Here is a 20809-nt window from a genome sequence, read left to right on the forward strand (position 1 = left end):
GAAATATTTATTCCTCAGGCGTGGACGCTAAAAGTATTTGCACGCCACCCTTGACAGAGACTCTGCCAACTAACTATGCCCGCAAAAACAGTGCATACACTGACGGGGGCTCACGTCACACAAACATGCGGCCAGGGTGAAATTGACGGAATAACAGAAAGCAAATAGGCAGAGTCGCTCCCAATTAGCATCCGACGAACCGAGCTCCTTTAGGATTTGAATGCAAATCGACAGATCAGAGAGCATTTCACTTCTTCTGACAGGTCAGAAAAGAACTGCGACTAGCGCTCGTGGACCAATAGCTTTCTAACACGTGACTGGTTAGAGCGTCTGCCTCACAGTTCTGAGGACCAGGTTTCAATCCCAATCCCAGGCCCTGCCTGTGTGGACTTCGCATGTTTTCTCTTTCTAATACTGAAATAGTATCCACATACTCAGTTAGGCATTTTGTACTGACTAGTACATTTGTACTAGTGCACACACACACACACACACACACACCAAAAAGGATAATAATGATAGATTGCTTTCTCCATATTCATTCATCAGGAAAGAAATTGAAAAATGCCCATCCTTAGCGTGGCTATAAAAAGGCTACACACCCCATTCAAATGTCCTATTTTTGTGATACAAAAAATAAATGATTTCAAAACCTTTTGTATCACAAATGTGACCGACGGAGTGTACAGTTTGTCCAATGAAATGTTTGGGCCAGAATTACAAAAGGTACGTTTTGCTCATCACTAAAAGAACACTATACCTACAGCAATGCATCATGCGGTTGTTTTTCTTGCTGTTTTAACTCATGATTTTATGTTCATTACTTTGTTAACATTGTTTTCCAGTGACTTTTGTTTGGACTGATTGCTTTTGGTTCTTTTTCAGCCTCGCTGTGTAGAGAGCTCAGTCGCTGCCACGCCTCGTGCCCAGTTGTTTTGCTACTCGGTTTCCTTGTTGAATTAAACAATTGTATTTTTCTACTAGTGGGTCCAACTCCGTCCTCAAACATAACACAATTCAACAATTCTTAATCGTTGCTCTTTTGAGCGAGGCGTGGCGCACATCAGGCAATGTTTCTTGACAGGAGACAATTCTAAGCTTCTATGTGTTTTCTAGTGGCCAGTGCAGCTTTGAGCCACACCTCCAATCTTATCTCATTTATTGGACTTCGGTTTGGCAATGACTCAAACCTTTCTCTGATTAGATCTTTTTCCTCCCTGACCTGTGAATGGGGACATGATATTCAAAAAAAAACCCCAAAAATTAAATTGAAGACATCATTGTTTGTGTGGTATTAGTTTAAGCTGACTGTTTTCTCTTGTGATTTAGATGATCAGACCACATTTCATGACCAATTTATGCATTTATGAAATTGCGCATACTTTTCCCTCCATCTTATCTATTCTTATCGGTTCCGCACATGGTGAAGTTTTGAACCACGTAAACCTCATTAACTACATTATTCAAATTCTAAAATGGATTTGTATTTCAATGTACCCACGCTGACACATGCTTACACTGTCTGACAGAGCCAAAACGCACAAACATTGCTCGCGTCAACAACTTTGCCAATTAGTATTCACTGATCAGGTGACTGACCGGTTAGCACATCTGCCTCACAGTTCCGAGGGACCTGGGTTCAAGTCAGTCCTCATTGGTGTGGAGTTTGCATGTTCTCCCCGTGCCAGCGTGGGTTTTCTCCGGGTACTCAGTTTTCCTCCCGCATCCCAAAAACATGCACGGCAGGTTGATTGAAGACGCGGAATGTGAGTGCGAATGGTTGTTTGTTTCTATGTGCCCTGCGATTGGCTGGCGACCAGTTCTTGCCCAGGGTCAGCTCCGGCACGCCCGCGACCCTAGTAAAGATAAGCGGTACGGAAAAGGGATGAATGGATGATCAGGAGACGAACACACTGATCACATGCGCAATATTTTTGTTTCCTATTTTTCAAATACAACTGACAACTGCAGTCGTAAGGGAAAAGGCATCCACTAAGGTACTTTGGCACTCGCTGGAATTAGTTATAGCTTTGTCGTAACAGTCTCACCGAAAAAGACATCACTAGATAAAGAGACTAATAACATTATAGTCATGTTTAAAATGTTTTCTAACATAAACAAGAGTAGTAGCGATGGGATAAAGATCAACACACACGAGTGAGCTTCACGCAACGCCAGCATAACAGCAAGCCAGCAACCAATGTTAGCAAACTTACCTTCAAGTTGCCGAGGTATGATGAGATGTAAAAATGGAAATGAATAAATAGAAATTTCAGCAGACAGACAGCGAATGAATTTAGGATTGCGTGCACGGAGACAGAGCATAGACAGCGAACAGTGATTATCAAATATGTTTTTCTATATCTTTAAGCCATCACAAAGATCTCGTGGAGCTGTACACACATTGAATTGTGCATAGCGTAAGAACTGAAATGAAAAGTTCTCTGAAGAATAGACCCGGTTCTTTAACTCAGAAACCTCTACCTGGTGGCCACGGCATCTACATTGCTGAAAGATTTTTGCAGTTTAATAGGCCTGGACTTGACACCCCCAGCTACTGGAAGGCATTTTATGACCTCCATGTAATCAGCAGTAAATGCTGCAACCATCTGTCTCTTTTTTCTCAATTATCTGATCCAATGACTTTTACTGATAACACTGTCCAAGTCAGCACAGCCACAAAGATCCAAGTCAGGTTATCACATCATATGCACCTTTTTTCCCCCCCTGTTTTATCTCACTTCTCACCTCAGTGGAAGTAATTTCGATCATTCACTTATGAGCTGAAAATTAGAGTGGAGAATTTATCACCAGAGAGTAAAGAGCTTTCATTGTAAGAGAGTCACATAGGCTATTTACAGCACACTCAGCAATGCATGGCAGACGCAGCACTTCAATGTTCACGTGCTGACTCTCAAACAGGTCATTTAACTTGGTTTGCATTGGATTCATCACCGTCACAATAGGGTAAGACCAAATCAAGAACTGATAAACTGAATGCTTTTACATCTCTACCTCGACTGGATTAATAAACGGTTGCTCCACTCTTACTCCACCCAGTGGAGAGCTTCTAAAACTGTGCAAAGCAAAAAGACACCTTCATGAACATTCATAGTGTCGTTTTCATCCTGTATACATTTGTAAAAAAAAAATCATAATAAAAACACGTTTTGAGTAAGTTAGAAGTTGATATAAAAAGATGCAACATTTGAAAACTTGATTAAGCCTCAGTTTACAGATTGCCATGAAACAAATTAAAAGTCTTTTTTTTTTTTTTTTTTTAATAAGAGAAAACAATCTGCAGGTTCTGGTTTGACCGTGGACAGTAGGAGGTACAAGCTCATTGAACCTTTTCTTTACAAAGTCATCACAGACCTGTGGAGCATTTCATCATGGGAAATAAACAGCCAGGGCCATGTCCTTCACTTGTGAAATACATCAGCTCCTTTCGGAAGCCACAACACTAATAAAACACTGTGGAATAGAGGCAGAAAACCCCAAATAGCAGGCATACACCTCCACAATATGCCCACAAGAGCCCTGCTTGAAGCCATTATTTAGCCTGATTGAATCACTATGAGATAAAGAGAAGAGGTGTGAGTATGTGTATAAATGGGATGAATACTTTCATTTGTGTTTTTAGGACAATGAAAAGTTGTGAATGGTTAGCACAACTGCTTCACAGTTCTGAGGACCGGGTTTCAAATGCTGGCCTCGACTGTGTGGAGTTTGCCTGTTCTCCCCGTGCCTGGGTGGGTTTTCTCCGGGTACTCCGCTTTCCTCCTACATCCCAAAAACATCCCGTAGGTGTGAACGTGAGTGCGAATGGTCGTTTGTTTCTATTATGCGCCCTGTGATTGGCCGGCGACCAGTTGAGGGTGGAGCCCGCCTCCCGCTCGAAGATAGCTGGGATAGGATCCGGCACACCCGCGACCCTTGTGAGGAGAAGTGGTACAGAAAATGGATGGATGATAAGTTGTATCTTTTCTGAATGCGCAAATTATTTATCCGCATGCACATTCAAATCTGAAAAAAGCACATGTAAATATCAAGTGGAGAGGGTTACTGAAACGCAAGTGCAATGGAACCTCCAAATTCAGTGATTCCTGATGGTGAACAGTTTGGAATTTGATCAACATTTGAGGGAATAACACACTTCTACAGTTGCACAAAACTATCTCATAGTCACAAAAAGATACTTGGCTTTCACAATGAACCTAAAATGCACGAGTGAAACCTAATTTGACTGATAACTTTCGAATGCACATATCCAACAGTTGAATGTTTCAGTACTTTTTGGAAATCTCGCTGTTCTGAACAACAAAGCTCACAGGTGTTTTGATCCGAGAATTGAGCAATACATTTCCCGGTTCAATTCGAGTTCATCATCATGACATCACGACTCATCAATACATGCTGCTCACATTCTGACATCGTGAGACCAAGATGACACCTTACAAAATAATAAATGTGTTCCGCTGTCTCCAATATTAGTGCCTCACCTCAGAGTTTCATCATACTGTTCATTTTGATATTGACCCACAGTTTCTGACTAGACAAATTTGACTATTGGTGCTTGTATGGGGAAAGGAATGATCATCATGATGGACATGCTAGCTTCGACCATTGTTTTTGAGATCTTTCTTGGCTTCATTATTTCAACCAATGCTTCACTCCTTCGCACAAAAAAATGATGTTCTAGGTGTTCCCATCTGGTTGTGATGGCCATAAAGCATGAGGGAATGGAATGGCCCTCTCAGGGGAAATCTATAGTTTGTTTGGCGGGAAACAGGAGGTGTAAACAAGCAGAAGTCACAGGAGGATTTACGACTGTCTGATGCATACATCTGTGTGCTAGGGACAATCGCTCCCACTCAGACATAGCTCATTGTGACAGGCCGCAAAAAAAAGTAAGGCAGTCATAGAATTGAATCTGACAATCTATTGAGGTCTCACCAAGCAACACTGGGGCTAAATGTAGTCAAATGGTCAAATTAGCTCCCATGCAGTAAATACAGTAAACTGCGGCAAACTGTCTAACAATGTGGAGGAATTTGTGTGTGCCATAGACCGAGATATAAAAAGCCTCAAGTGCAAGTCAGCTTGGACTATAAAGTACAGCAATGTGTTTATTGTCTGCAAGGATTATTTTCTCAGCACTGCAAGGAGTATGTTAGCCGCTATTAAACATCATGATTATATCAGTTGTTAACCTATCAAAATGTAATCATCAATTAGCTGTTTATGTTCTTTGTTAGCCTTATGTTATCACTTTATTAGCTACTCGTAGCTTCTGTATGCCCCACAAGCTGTGTCCAAGGGCAAGATTACACGACAACCACCAGGTTTTTCCATATATTGACGATAACATTGTCAAAACTGCTGAAAACTTGGCAAAACAGTTCATGGTTGAGTACTTCGATTGTGGGTCTACAACTCCATGTAAGAAGTACTGTACACTGAAGCAGTACAGGAAATGTACACTTAAGCGCGATGAGTGCCATTGTTCAGGATCATTGGTGCTTTATATATATATTGCTTTAGGTCCCAACAATCTCATCAAGCAACGAACAGAAATGAAAGCATAGCCTTATCAGAATATAATTGAATCATTCAGGAAAACTCTTATGTGTTACCTTTAGTTTTAGGATGATCAGGTTATTCCACTGCTCTTGACACAATTTATGTTTGACACATAAAAACCAACAATGTGACTGCATACTATGCAATGCATTATGTTGCACATTACATTGGTATGCAGCCATAGATGCATTTAGTTTTTATTGCCGTTTCCCCTGACCATAAAGCGGGGTTATTGTTGCATCTAACGCCACGATGCAGTGTTTTATTATGCCCTAATAAAAAAAAGAATTCATGTACAAACGCTTGATGGTTTCCCCTCCAGGAAAAAAGCACAGGGCATATTGTCAAAATCCATGATAATTATCTTGCAATATTGGTTTTATTACTGGAGGATATATCCCAGCCACATGCTGTTATCGCTGATAATTCTAATGCTTCACTGCCACATCAGGAGGGGAGGATAGAACCATGAAGCAAATTGAGCACACATTCCAAACTGGTTGGAAGGTATTATGTGCAGCACAGGAGGGTATTAGCTTATTTTACATGCCTTGATTTTCTATGACTTCCAAAATATAATACATGACAGGACTATCGGATAGTACCTCCGGTTGTAGTTTTGCAGTCCAGTTAAATGCAGTACTGTGCGTTGTGTCTCAACGGTGGAGGTTCCCACCACAGGAACCTTCGCGGGAACTTCCCGAGCTCCACGGGTAACTTGAGTTCTCCCTGTGTCCCCGCCGAAAAAAACTCCTTGAGCGGACGAATGCTGATTGGTTGACAGACCTCTGTAGGCGTTTACACTTTTTGTTCACAAAGCCGCCATGACTGGATGCGACGTTCCGCAAGGCTAGAAAAATAAAATACATTGAAAAGCAAAACTTCCAAACACCGATCTTTACGGTGTACAACAAAACAACAACAAACAAAGAAATATTTTCAGTCTGTTTTTGTTGTTTTTTCTTCTTCATATAAACACATACAGATACCAAATACTTCACACTGCTGTATTTGAAAACTGACGAAGAGCTGTCCATGAAGTCATGTATTTTGTAATTATTTATTGAACCTTACCCAGGTAAGGTATTTGCAAGGCCAACCTGGCTGCAGACAGCAGAGTAAAACAAAGCAAAATAGAAGCAAATACATATACAAACTGTACAATGTGATATAATAATTCCCTTGCATCATAGAACATGATGAGTGATGAGTGGATATTCTCCAAAGCTTCATCCATCCAGCCGGGTTTGCATTGCAAATGAGAATCGGATCATCTGGATAAAGGCTTTTAAATGTATACAAATATTTGACATTTAGATGAAGATATAAAATAAGACCCGCGACCCTAGTGAGAATAAGCGGAACGGAAGAGGATGATATCAAATAAGACATTGAAAGCTTGAAATCTCAGCATTTGTTTTAGACCCAGTAGGTGTCAGTATTGAGCAATATCAGCCTCATTTGCTTAAGCTATCCTGAACTAAGTGTGATGGAAACATGAAGCACATGGCCCACAGCAACCCAGGAAGTCAAAGATCCTGGGTTAGGGTTAGTGGAAAAGCCCCTCATAACAGCTGTAAAAACCTCTGCAAGAATGAAATGACAATTCTTTTTTTAAACATAGAACCCTCGAGTCCATCATGGCGGAATGGGGTGTTTGTGTGGAACCCAAATCCAAAATGTTTTCAACACACAGTGAGGGATTTTCAATGGCATTCATTCAACTCGACATGGAATGGAAAATGTTGCTTCGACCTCACAGGGGGGAATTCAATTATTCAGCTCGTGTTTTAAGCATGACTTTTGCCGGATTATCCCTTTGTCAGGGGAAAGTGGACCTCCACAAACATAACAGGAACAGGGAGGAGAGCAAATACTGAGAGACTCCCAGCTCATCTTACTTTTGCACACAATGACACGTATCATCTGCATTTCATGCCAAGTGTACTTGCTACAAAGCTCCAACCCTTCTCTACTTCCCCCCGCAGTCACATATTTGCCAAGGCGTCAAACTATTTCTTTCTTTATAGCCATTACAGTATTCCATTTGTGCCCTTTGACCCACAGTGATGTCATATTTTCAATCCGATTCGGAATGAAATGGACAAAGTGAAATCCATGGGGTGTCTGCAGAATAGCAGGGTTCTGTGTGTCTAAAAGCAGTTTCTCTGCGCTGTTCGGTGGGGCACATTTGACATAATTGCATCCACTGGCTGAGGTCGCGGAAGGCCAGAGATTATTGGATGGAATGTGTATCAGTGATGGAACTTGTGGAAGGCGAGGAGATAATTATGAGAAGTCCCACACCCCAGTGAAAAATGGAATGGCTTTTCAAAAACTGGGCTACCGTGACATTTTAGTGTCATATATTGTTAATTTCATTGGGGGGGGGGGCGCTTTTCCCTACAACTTCGTTACGCTCTCTGGGTTTGTATGTCCAAACCACATTATTTTCCTTTCTTATTCAGATTGATGTTAACGGAAATAGAAATAGACAGAGTGATGCCCAGTGCCGAAAACAAGCGTCATGTGAGTTTTTGTTCAATTCGCAATGCCAAACATACCCACTAGAACTATTATGCCCCAAAAGGGTCACAAAGACTCACTACTGAACCTATGCTGGCGCTACAGCTCCACATCTTAGTCATAATAAATACTTGATTCGTCCCGGCAACCTGGGGCTTCCAAATGCAAATTAATCAAAAGTCATCAAGCAAGAAAACAAAAGGACTGTTCACCAGTATATGATGCACATTTTTAGACCACCGGTCCTGCAAAAAATGGGCTCCTGGCTGCAAATTAGGAGTCTCTACAGGTGAGCAAAATACAGTTTTCAGGACCACTCGCCTGGTTTGTTCCCTGATAAAAAATTGTGGCTATTTCTGGATCAAGTCGGGCACAAACTTCATTCAGTCTGTGTGGTTAAAAATGTGCCGTTAGACCGTAATAATCCCAATATAACCTCAATGACCCTGTTGAAATGACCCAACTTAAAAAGAAGTTATTATCACCACGGATAAAGCTTTCACGGTTCCAAAATACACAGAAAACAATTTCCTGCATTGATCCTGGGGCTGAAAACTGCAACATGCTACTGGGAAGACCACAAGAAAAGACCACCTTGTCAGTGTTTTGGCAAATATTTTTCTGACAGAATAAGTAAGGAAGCAATCTTGTCTTTGTGTTTTTTTTATAACAAGAAAGAAAGAAAAACATCTTTGCACAGAGAGGAAAAGGTACAAGTCATCACGAGTTGTTACCCCTTACTAAAAAAATCACCTTCGTAATTCAGAAGTGAGAGAGACAGGGGGGGGGGGGGGGGGGGAAAGAAATACACCCCTCTCATTCCCACAACATTCTCACACAATTAGCTTCATCCAGCTAAACTCAAACTTATCTTTATAAGAATGGATGCATGCAGAGGATGAGAAAGGAATGGAAAACCAGGGAGTAGTCAAAATAGTCCTAAGCACATTTGCAAGAACACACAGAGATACTGTGCTGTCTAAAAGCTATGGAACATGAACATGCAAAGGTTAAATAAAACTAAGATACGATTTTTTCACCACTTTTATGGCAAAATTTGCAGAATAAATTCAAGTCGATGGGCGTAGCCTCTTCAGGCTCTCTCGTGTCTTGCCCCCTTGTGTCCTGCTTCTCTGCTGGCTAATTTCTCCAGACACCAGAGGGGGTGGCTTTGGCCAACCCCTCCCCCTTTCTTTTCTTTTATGTCCTCCATCCACCACGTGCGCAAGTGTCCGCAGCAACCACACCGGTCGCTTCGATTGCTTTCCCTAGCTGCGATCGGTTGGCGGAGCCTCAGCAAGCAACTACCGGCATCCCATACCGGTCACGCACGCACGCCACCAGTTCAATCGGCAGGAAAGTTACGAGCGCACCCCGAGGGGACAACAATTTTGCTTCTTACGCCTCTTTTGTTTTTGTTTTATTTTTTTACATCCTTTTTCTTCCTCAACTAAACCTGCTTCGTTTTCCTCCTGAGATGTCCGGAGAAAGACCATCCCCACCGACCAACTGATCTACAGTCGTGAGTACAGCACAACAAGTGTTGCTAGAATGTACAATGTTCGTGCCTAATAATTTTGGGGAAATTACAAGCTTCACACAAAATCCCAACTTTGCTCTCTCTCTCTCTCTCTCTCTCTCTCTTATTCGGACTGAACGCATTAAACGATCACGTTTTCAACTTTAGTCCAGCAAATTTAGTCCCTTAGTGTTATTTTCTTTCTGTAGTTAGTCTCTGTGTGTTTCCCTATAGATCCCTTGTACATGTCATTAAATATTATCTAAAATTCCACTCCTTGTTGTGCTTTGTGTGTGTTTTGAGTTTAATAATGAAGCCTCTGTAATCTAGGACTCGTGTTTCATAAAATGTAGCAACCTTCAAATTATGAGACATACGCGAGTTTTTTTCGTCACGTTTTCCTAAAGTTTTACACATCTAAAAAGAGACATGATCGCCCTTTTCGAGATAGTCTGATTTTAACATTAAAACGTAAATCGGACTAACCCGGAAGTGAAGGCAGGCGTTCAACTTCGACGAATTCATTTCTCAAATAAATTACGTCTTATCCCAAATCCATATACGCTACACAAGTACACAAAGGGCCCAGCAGGCAACAGCGATCAAGTGAAATACAATTGTATTTCTCTGTGACGTGAGCCATAAAGAGAAGCCATCCAAAGAAGTGTGTGTGTTTTAACAAAAGCTAACAAGGGAGCAGGCACATGAGTGGCGAGAAAACACCTGCCTTGTCCTTATAAAGACTTGAGCAATAGATGTCCTCCCATTCAAATCCTTTTGTTGTCCTTTCAGAAAAGTTCATTTCAGCTGAAGTTTAGTTATTGTTTATGGGCACATGAACTGGGGAAAACAAGGAAAGAACAAAACGTCCTCACAAAATTACGCTAACATGGACGACCCAAAGCAATAAAAATCTGCTCCACAGTATAACAAGAACTAGAAAGAGTTTGAGCCTTTATATGCACCAATGGGAGCAATGAAGAGCAAGTATTTTCTGCTAATAAATTACAGTTATAGAGGCCGACAAAGAGTCTAATAAAGCAATAAGACATACATACTGCATATGCAAATTTCAGTGGCTCGCTCTTCAGGAAGCATTGGACAGCAAAAACAAGAAAGTTTTTTTTTAAAGGGAAAACCACTTTCTTTTCCTTGTGATCTAAATTCTTTATTGGTGTAAAGTAGAGTGCATCCTCAGGATCCATTGCTTTTCCAGTAATAGTCCATAAATTTCCAGGGCAATCATCTCCCGTTAGTACACGAATGTCTCAATGTCTTTGAGAAACAATTGGGTGGCTCACATGAGATGATCCGTCTTTGAATTGTGCTGTGAGATGAGCGCGTCCCAAACTAAATAATGGAACTGGATGATGCTCAGTCTGTCCTGACTTTGATGGTGGAAATGAAAATGAATCAGGAGAACAGATAAAAGCCTGACAAGCACCGCAGGCAATCCTTCAGTTTAACAGCAAAAGAAAACATTGCTGAAGAAATGAAAGTGGGCTGCTGGGAAGTGGGGAGTGGCATTACCGGAAAACACAATGGCGTTTAGCAGTCTAATGTGTACGTCAGCTTCTCTTGGACTTTCTCACCAAGAGGGAAAACAAAGAATGCTCTATCAGGCCTTGGACACGGAGGTCACACGGCTTCGAGTCATCCCGAGAGAAGGTAGCAAAAACACCGTTCTGACCCTGTAACGCCTGCTGCCAGTCTCTCTCTGAGGAAGGCTGTTGCATTATTCACAGCAGCTCTGTGAGATTGTGTAGTTCTGCTTGGCAGCGATGCAGTGACTTCCAATCTGTAAGTAAGGCTCGCATCAGCATTTCGCAGCAGTGTGTTGCTGTCTCTCGGGCCGCTGACCTCATCATTGGAGTTTACAATGAGCAAACAAATCCATCAAAGTCACAGCAACACATGCGTACGCGTACACACCTGGCGACACGGCTGCTTTGCACTTCCAAGAGCAGCCAAACCAGGTGGGCGCAAATAAGAGACACCCCACATATCAAACCTTAAAACATGGTCGTGATAACATTTCTGCTTAGGTTACTGTTTTGGGCGGTCTCTGGAGTTTTCAGCCAAAGACCTCTCAAATTACTGTGCTTTTGTTTTTCTAATCAGATCTCACATATGAAGTCTTGCAGTGCTTCTGATCTCATTACAAGCCCCCCATAGAAGAGAAACTGGCGTTCCCCCTCAGAGGAACAACAGCGATCCATGCTGTGATCCAATTAGGCCATAGAGTATGTCCATCAAGTAGGGTGTGAGGTGTCCAGGGCGAATAAAATCTTTGCTCGGGGTACCACAATACTAAAATGCCACGGCAGTTGGTGTTGTATATTATGTTCTAAAAGTCATACAATAAAACAGTCAGGTTCCAATAACAACAATATATATTGCTATATCAAGTACTGTTTCAAACACACTATATTTCCGTGGGATCCAAATAAAACTGTGACCTTTGCTCGGAGGAGGATGGGTGACTCTGAATCCATTGTTTTCCATTGGTAAACACCACTTCCATTGCTTGCTGTATCTCTGTCACTACATGAAAGTGCAGACTGTTGCAGGTCCCATGTTGCCGACAAACAACAAAGGATTCGTTGGAGTCAGCCAGTCCACTTATGTGAGGTCCAAAGGGATAGATGACTGATCCTTGTCCCCTGAGATGCTTAATGAGGGACATTAGGAACAATTCCAAAAGACAAAACAGTCCAGCTTGAAATGAACCCTCGTTAAACCCAAGAAATGGTCCTCTCTGCGAACAGTAGCCAGACCTTCGACTAAAGTGATTTGTTAAGGCAAACATCATTCCAAATGTTTCATGTTGTGGTCACATGGGCACGTCAGCCATGATTCAATTCAGTTCTCGGTAAATCTAATCCAATTAGTCTCAGAACTTCTCCTTGGCAGCTGATACCAGTTTCTTTTCCTTTGAGGAAAATATAAATCACTATCAACGGAATATGTCCACATCTTACATCAAACTGTTCATTACATGCTCATTTTCTACTCGAACGAGTAGTTCCAACAATGACGAGTTCGGAGTTCGTTTTTTCTGACAAGCTTATTTGCCCTTAAAATACTGGCATTTAATTTTCTCATTGTTCAGTCCACACGAGGAGCCAGCTTCAGCTTTCAGCCTATCATCTCAAAAAGCGTGTTACTTGAATGGTCATTTTTCAAATGAGGAATTCAAACAAAAACAGGACCTTTGTCCTTAATGCGCACGCACCACAGTATGACATGAGCGATGGTGAAAGGACATTGATAACTTTGCATTCCTCGCAGCTCTGGCTGACTATAGGAACAAAATCTTTGTTTCCATCTATTCTTATATTACAAAGTCAGGCGAGTGTACCGCTGCACCATCAGTGACCAGCAGAAATATATATACAACTTGAAATTTAAAGAGCTGATTCATCGACACACAAAGCTTTATTGCTTTTTCATTGCTAATTTCACTCCGCACATTGCAAATGACTGTATGCGAGGCGAGGCTAGGCGAGGCGAGGCGAGGCGTTATGATTGACCTTAGTTTGCTCGTAAACAGGATTACACAAGACGAATGAACTGATTTCCAAATCATTCTGTAGAAGGGCTGTGCAATTAAGCCAATTTGGTTTTGTCACAGCTCCAGATAAATGCCCAATTGAAGAAAGTGATTACAGAGAGGTTTCAGAAGAGTTGAATTGCAGCAGTTATGGAATGAAACAGTATTTCCAGCTGGTCATGATTTTGCAAGCAAAAGAATCAGCCGCATGTTTATCAATCAAATGAATTGCTTGGCTAATGTATGTAAAGTCAGAGAGTGTATAGATTGGAGATTGATGTTAACATGCTTCAGTGGTCTCAATATATAGCAAACATAACAATTCTAAAACTTGCCTTGAAATTACGATGCAGCAATAAATCACGGGAAAGACGTCGAAACTATCAACTTGTTGCTAATTCACTTTTGGCATTACAAAAAAAAAAGCCTAGGGCTACTAATGGACTTTTCAAAGCCTACATAAATGCTGGGGGGAATTTTAAAACAACTTGTTGGTGAAATGGTAGTTTCACAGTAGCTGGCTTGATTTAAAAAAAAAAGAAGAAAAGTGATGGGCTTAGTGACGTGACTTTGTGTGTTTCTCACAAGCATAGAATTGATTGGCCCATTAGTGTTAAGTGTTAAGAGTTATCTGTTAGACAGTACCTAGTTTCATATTACCATAAAGCCTTTTTTCCTCATCTGACAGTAGTTTGCCCTGCTTGGGGGTAGGAGGGATGGGATGGGGTGGGGTGGGGGGGGGGGGGGGGGGGTAGAGATGGAAACCACAAAGGGTCTCTCCCCCCCCCTGGCTGCATTGGCACCGCCATGCTGCAAACCCCAGATAATTAAATGTGAGGTATAAATCAATGTGGAAGCAGTAATCACACAAGCTCCCGCCATATCGCCAGTAAGTACCACGAATATAGCGGAAAACAAAGCTGCCACACCCACAAAGACTCAGGAATCCCCGCTGATCGCAGGCTGATATACATTTCACAGATACCACATTGCTCTTCCACTGCTAAAATCATACGCAAAACAACATTTTAGGTTTAAATCAATTCAAGAGGCTCAAGGAGCCGCAAAAAGACATGAAACCATATATATGTATATATATATATATATATTTGTATGATTTGAAAGATAAAGTACGGAAAAAGCTTTTTCCATCAGCCATTAAAACAGGCAGTGATTGATGAATAGAGCGACAGTGGTTTCGATGGAGACGTGGGAGCAGAAAGCACAAAGGCAACACTATTGATTGGGCCAAGAAAAAAAAACGTGAAAAATGTGAAACATGAAAAGAAGATATTGATCCATCGTGAAATCCTACTGATGAAAGTCTGGAAGTCAATAATGCTTCACCGGTGACTGCCTCCTCAGCAGGTCAGCTAGAGGTACAGTATGATAGTAATGCAAATTGAAAAGTATGAAAAGCATAGAGTGATGCATTTCAGATGACTAAAAAGAGAATGTTTTCTTCTTTTTGAATGCCTCCGCCATGTTTTAAAAGACGAAAGGGGATATCAAGCCCGTATGAGCCCGCCATTTCTTTGTTCTTTAATTTTTACCTTGTTGCTGAAAGAAAGTCTGGAACAAGGACCTCCAGGGTGAGGATCAAAGCTAATTTATGCAACGAGCAGTCGGCTGTAAAATGCTATGCCTCGTGAGCTATAGCAAAAGGCACGAGTCCCGTCTCCACCTGTCATAGGATGAATGAAATGTAGGAGGAAAAGCCGATAGGACTATGGAATGAGATGCAAGAGGAACAAGTATGACTCGATAGCACTTAGCGAGCGTCTTCATACGCGCTGCGAATTACAGCATAGATCAACTCAAAGCACATTAATTTTTGTATGAAACAGACAATCCAACTCATGACTTTACAAGTCAAATAGCTTGACCTCGACCATTGTTTAAATGGAGAATACGCATGCAAATCTCCACATCTAAAACCACCGAGTAATAGAGTCGAATACAGATTGCCCAAACAATCCCGACAAAGCTGCTGCGAGCTGTATTTATCCATCCGCTAACCTGCAGGGATCAAGGCTGGTTACTGTGATTACCTGCTCACGAGAAACCATCAGAGAACCCTATTTCTCCGTGGGTGTGAGTGCGCCAAGCACTCTGTGATCAATAAGGTTGCAAGCGAGCGATTCAATCCCGATTCCTTCTGTGCTCCGGTAAACATCTGTGTGAATAGGAATGACGGCCAATGTGAAACAATAATGACTTTTTAATGCGGGCCTGAGATTACATTGTCACTGTGAAATATGGCTCCTTTTGACCACACTGGGAATGAAAGGTCTAAATGTGGATTACAAGCATAGATTACAGCGCAATGGCAGGTGAAGCGATCTTCATAAATTCAAAGGTAATCTTAACAGATCTTCGAGTGCCATTCACGAAAGGAAAGGCCGGAGGAGACGATGCCACTTGGCTCGGTTACTTGCAGTTCACAAACCCACGTAGAGCGACGATGTGCAATTCGGCTATCGTCATCACGGCCATCCACCCGAACAACCCGCGAGACACCCTTGTTTGGCCTCCCGAATGGCCCGGCCGAGGACCGCACGTCTGCTGTCCCGGGCGGACCCCGACACCGTCTCCAAACAGAGGAGGTGGCTTACGAGGCTGTCCTTTTCAGCCATTCCAAAGAGATTTTTTCACTAACTTCGATTGAATGAATTCAAATGATTTTTTGCAGTCTTCAAGCTAGTTTAATCTGTGAAATCATTTTTGAAATTTGCTATCAAATCAATGAAAAGGACAATTTGCTGCAGGTTTCACCGTTAATTTGATTGTGCATTTATAAATGTTATTTCCTGGGGATGCAAATGGTACATATTTGGAATTGCCACCCACTGCTTAAAGACAGCTATGCTTCTTTTTTTTTTGTCCGTGACGCGGCGACATAGTAAAAGGTCAAAGCCCCCCAAGCGGCATAGAGAGAGGAATTAGCGGCCTGGTGAAATTCTTCACGGCTCAATGCGTCCCGACGATGTTCTCCCCAAGCAAACAGATCCATTTGAATTTCTTTTCCAACCCGGAACTAAACAAAAAGATACAACGGTAAATTGTGTGATTGTGAATGTGAATGAGACAAAAAAATGGCACTTTGGTCGAAATGGTTGGATTTGGCATTTTACAGGCACCTAAAGTGTTCCCGCATTCCATGTTCAATTGTATTAGTGTGACACATTTGGAGACTAGAAAAAAGGGGATAAAAAGCAATTGAGGGAAAAAGCATCTCATTGGAATCCCTCAAGGTCTGATGTGAGGCCATTATCCTCCCTGTGTATGATTCTCTGATGTTTTATATGCAGCACTAAAGTGCCCTTCTCATTAAAAAGAAAAAAAAAACCAATGTGATATCCCCAATTTCTAATTAAATAGGACATTATCTTCAAGACAAGCTGGAGATGAATGTGGCCCTCAAAAGGGTTATGAAAATAACATTCTGCTCATCGTGTAATCACGCTTTTGGTGATCTCAATAGTATGGCTCTCATCCAGCCCGTACTCGGGGACAAAGTGATGATATTACACACATAATCTATTCGAGAGGATATGCTGTTTATTTATTTCTTTTTTTGCAGGTCTACTGCTAATGTAAACGCTTCTCCCAACTGGCTGATGGGAAAAAGGCAAGCTCATTCAGGAGTCTTTGTTGCATCTGCCAAGCACAAAGGCCATAGGTATTATTATTATTGAGTACACGGGGGAAAAAAACGTTTCAGCAAAACCCGTTAAATGTTGGTAAAATTGTGTCAAAATGGAGCAATTATTGCTCATATCAGCAGAGGTGTCTGCTTTACTTGGTAACAGAATATATATATATATATATGCACACACACTGTCTTCCAAGTGATCTGTAACTTTCTGCGTTATGAAAACAACTTGCATGCATATCAGTTTCCACTGACCACCGGCCGGAAAATTCAGTCAGTTCACTTGCGACATATCAAACATGATGGCCACGTCTGTGTTGGACTTTGCTCTAAAGGTCAGCGATGATGGGTCAAATCATCTAAAATATAGACAGAGCATGCAGTGTATCTAAGTGCATGCTCCCAGCCAGCAGTCTTCACACAACAGATTGAAAAGGAGGTTTTTGTGGAGAAAAGCTGGACGGGTGTTGCCGAGCGATGTGACCTCGAGCTACGTTAAATGGCCTCACCTTGCATGCATCAGTGATTTTGATACTGTCAAATCAGAATAAGCACCATGAAAGGCACCTTTCTTGCCAGGGGGCCATGTCGGCAAGCTGCATCCTGGCCATTCACGGAGAAAGATGACGAGGACACGCAGGCCAGACGACTTCTTCCAAGATAAAGGCGGATGATTAAACAGCTTCATTGATCTTTCAGATTCAATTCCATCTCATGCTGGTGCCAACACAAAGCGGAGTTGAATTTCACATTCATTGGTTGGAATGTGTATTGTCATAAACAAAATCATGTCATGGCTGTTGGACGTGATCGTGATCAGGTGAATATCTGAAGGAAAATCATGAGAACTCAACATGTGCCATCCATTATTTCAACTTTTGGATCACCTATGGTGGCTCATACACCTTTATTATTTGTAGTTTCACAGGAATTATGCTGATAACAAGCAATGGCAAGCCAAGGTTTATGAATCCTTCTTGGCTTGCCATTGCTTGTCATCAGCATAATTCATAGCTTCGATCAAACCCCAGAAACGAGTCAAAGCCATGGTGTCAGGCCATTTTACACAATTGCAAAGTGTCAGATTTCCAGTGTATGTATTTCTACTCATCTTCTGAAGCATCAAAAAAGGACTTTTCCTCTGATTTCCCAAATGTCTACTGGTGATAAAAAGACGAGTCCATATAAAGGCCAACTGGGACATTTTCAAGGGAGCACAGATGGATCCTTGGCCATGACAATAGTTCTTTACATCGGCAAACGAAATGGAATTGTAGAAATGTAGCAGTGTCAAGATCCTTTCTGACACCTTTGATATTGACTCATGCGTGTAGTTAAAGGGGTGCTGTAGACATTTGTCAAACTTGGGTAATAGTATGCTACTACAAAATCTGATTTGAAAGCGCACATACAATAGTTTTGCACTGTAATCATTTTCCTACATTCATTTATATTTATAGACCAAAATACAATTTCTACACGGGAGGGAAGTACGCCCTTAAGGGTGTCTTATTTAATAGAGGGAGTATTTAAAAAAATACATGAATGTTCCATATTTGGATGGCTTTTGAAAATTCTTTTAAATGGAGCTAGTTATAAGAATCTCTTGATTTGAACTAAAGCCGTGCATAACTGATTCAATCGATTGTGACAAATTCTGTTGATTGTGTGGAGGTTATTGTGGATCGTGGATTGTTTTGAAGCATTCATCAATTCGTTTCTTAACGCTGATCCTGTTCAGTTGGGGCCTCTCTGAGCTGACTTTTGGCGAGAGACGAGCTAATCACAGGGCGACAAACATTCACCCTGAAACACTCCCTTTTTGACTTTTTGACGAGTCTTCAAATAGCCTCACATGCATACACCTTTTTGGAACGTAGGAGGAAGTCAGAGTCCAACATGCTAACAAGGCGCTGTTCATTTACCTCGGCTATTTTATAGTCAAAAGGAGAACAACATCATGTAAACTGTTGTATGGGAAGTTGAACTGGTACCACCCAAACCTCCTCCAGGTGGCGTTATTCTACTCAAAACGCCACAGGCAACAATGCAGGAGTTCAGAACAATCAGTGAGCTATTGTCCCACCCCAGTAAAAATATTGAAAATAATCAGGATTAACAATTCTTTATTCTCATTGTCAGTACTAACAAGTGATCCAATAAAAACATCTGGATTCATGCACAACCATTTTTAGTTAATCAAATGTCAACATTTCATTGACTTTACACTACATACACCAATCATTTCCAGAGAGATAATTTACTGCATATCACACCTGTCCTGTTCAACAGAACAGGTGTGATATTTAATTTAAGCAGAGGCACACACGGGAGCCATCTGCATATTTGAACTTGCCCGAAAGAGCTGACCCTTGTTTTCATTCGACAGCCGCCGCCGCGTACTTTATCTGATGGAGACTGCACTTTACAGCGTTTCTCTAATGAGATTTCTCTCCACCGCCTCGTTGTGTGATGAACTCCTCCGTTTTTGAAAAGGATAAAGCGTGCAAATATCAAACATTAATGTCGAATGCGTTAGAAGAATAATGCTGTGCGTCTTGTCTCCGATGTGCAGCTGCATGTTGTCTCAGCTCTGTCTCGGTAATCAGATCTGTGATGCACAAGGTCGTGGATGAAGCTGATTGGATTGACAGTGTGAGATCCCACACAGTGTGAAATGAAATGGAGGTGTGTGATAGATGAGTAGAAAGTGCGGGCAGACTGTTACATTTGCTCGGGTGTGAAATGAAACCGGAAGGAGACGTGGCCTCGGATTGTGTAACAAAACCGCAGAGGCCTTCCAGCATTTATCTCAAGTGTCGACTGCATCATCGTCGAGAGAATTTGATGAATCGGTAACTTATAAGGTGGGATCCGCTGGCTGAATAATATATACAGATTCATCTTGAACTTGTTGCACATTTTGCTATTTAAGTCCATAAAGATCCTTTATGTGCAAAAGAAAGCATGTGCCTATAGCCAGCGGCAGCCCGGTCAAAGCTCTCAGTGAGAGAAAATGTAGGCGAAGATACGAAGTCAGCTGTCAGTAGGGATACCCACGAAGCCCACCAGCAGCAATCACAATCCATATTTCATACGACAGTTTGTGCGCGTGTGCGAGTGAGGTGGGGGAAATGCAGAGGATGCTGTGAATTTATTGAGTTGAATTTTCACGCGCTGAAGGTCAGCGAGCCCTGAAAGCAGGAAAGAAAACAATGTCCGATTAAAAAAAATGGATATTTTCTTATAGGCTGCCATCCCATGTGCTGCAATAACAAACCTCGCACAGATGAAAGAATACACAGAAACAAAGTGTCCCCAGTAGAGCTGGGATTTGATTCGATTTGTATCGAATAACATGCATTTCCGTCCAGAAAGGACAGAGTGTGTGGAATCTCCACCTTTGAACACAATATTTTGCAGGATGCTGCTCAAGCTCCAGGCTCACTCTTGTTCAGATGACAATGCAAATATTTGTCCGCCATTCATGGGGGGTTAGAAATTGGCCTTGTTCCCCCTGACCTTGTGTGGTTTTCTCTGGCTGCACCCAAATTCCAAGCGCACGCATGTTGGGTTTATTGAAGACACGAAATTGCTCCTCAGTGTGAATGTGAGTATGCGTGGTTGTTTGTCTATGTATGCCTTGTGATCGGCTTGCGACCAAGCCAAGGCAGCTGGGATCGGCGCCAGCTCACCGCTAACCCTTGTGGCTTAATTGGATCGCAGTGGAAAAATTGCCGAACGACTCGGGTTTTAATGAGCGTTGTTGTCCTCCTAAAAATATCGTCGGCCATAGAGTTTCATTAGAACCTTTTCATTTAAGGTTTTTAATGACTCACATTGCGAGGCAAAGCTGTTACTGGCAGGATCCTTGCCCATATACTGTCAGCTTCAATGTACTTAGAATGAGATCTAATAACATAAATAAGTAAGTCAATACATCAAAGAAGCTGAATTGATGCTTTTATCCTTT

The sequence above is a fragment of the Phyllopteryx taeniolatus genome, chromosome 13, assembly GCF_024500385.1.
Source record: "Phyllopteryx taeniolatus isolate TA_2022b chromosome 13, UOR_Ptae_1.2, whole genome shotgun sequence".
In the NCBI taxonomy this organism is placed as follows: domain Eukaryota; kingdom Metazoa; phylum Chordata; class Actinopteri; order Syngnathiformes; family Syngnathidae; genus Phyllopteryx; species Phyllopteryx taeniolatus.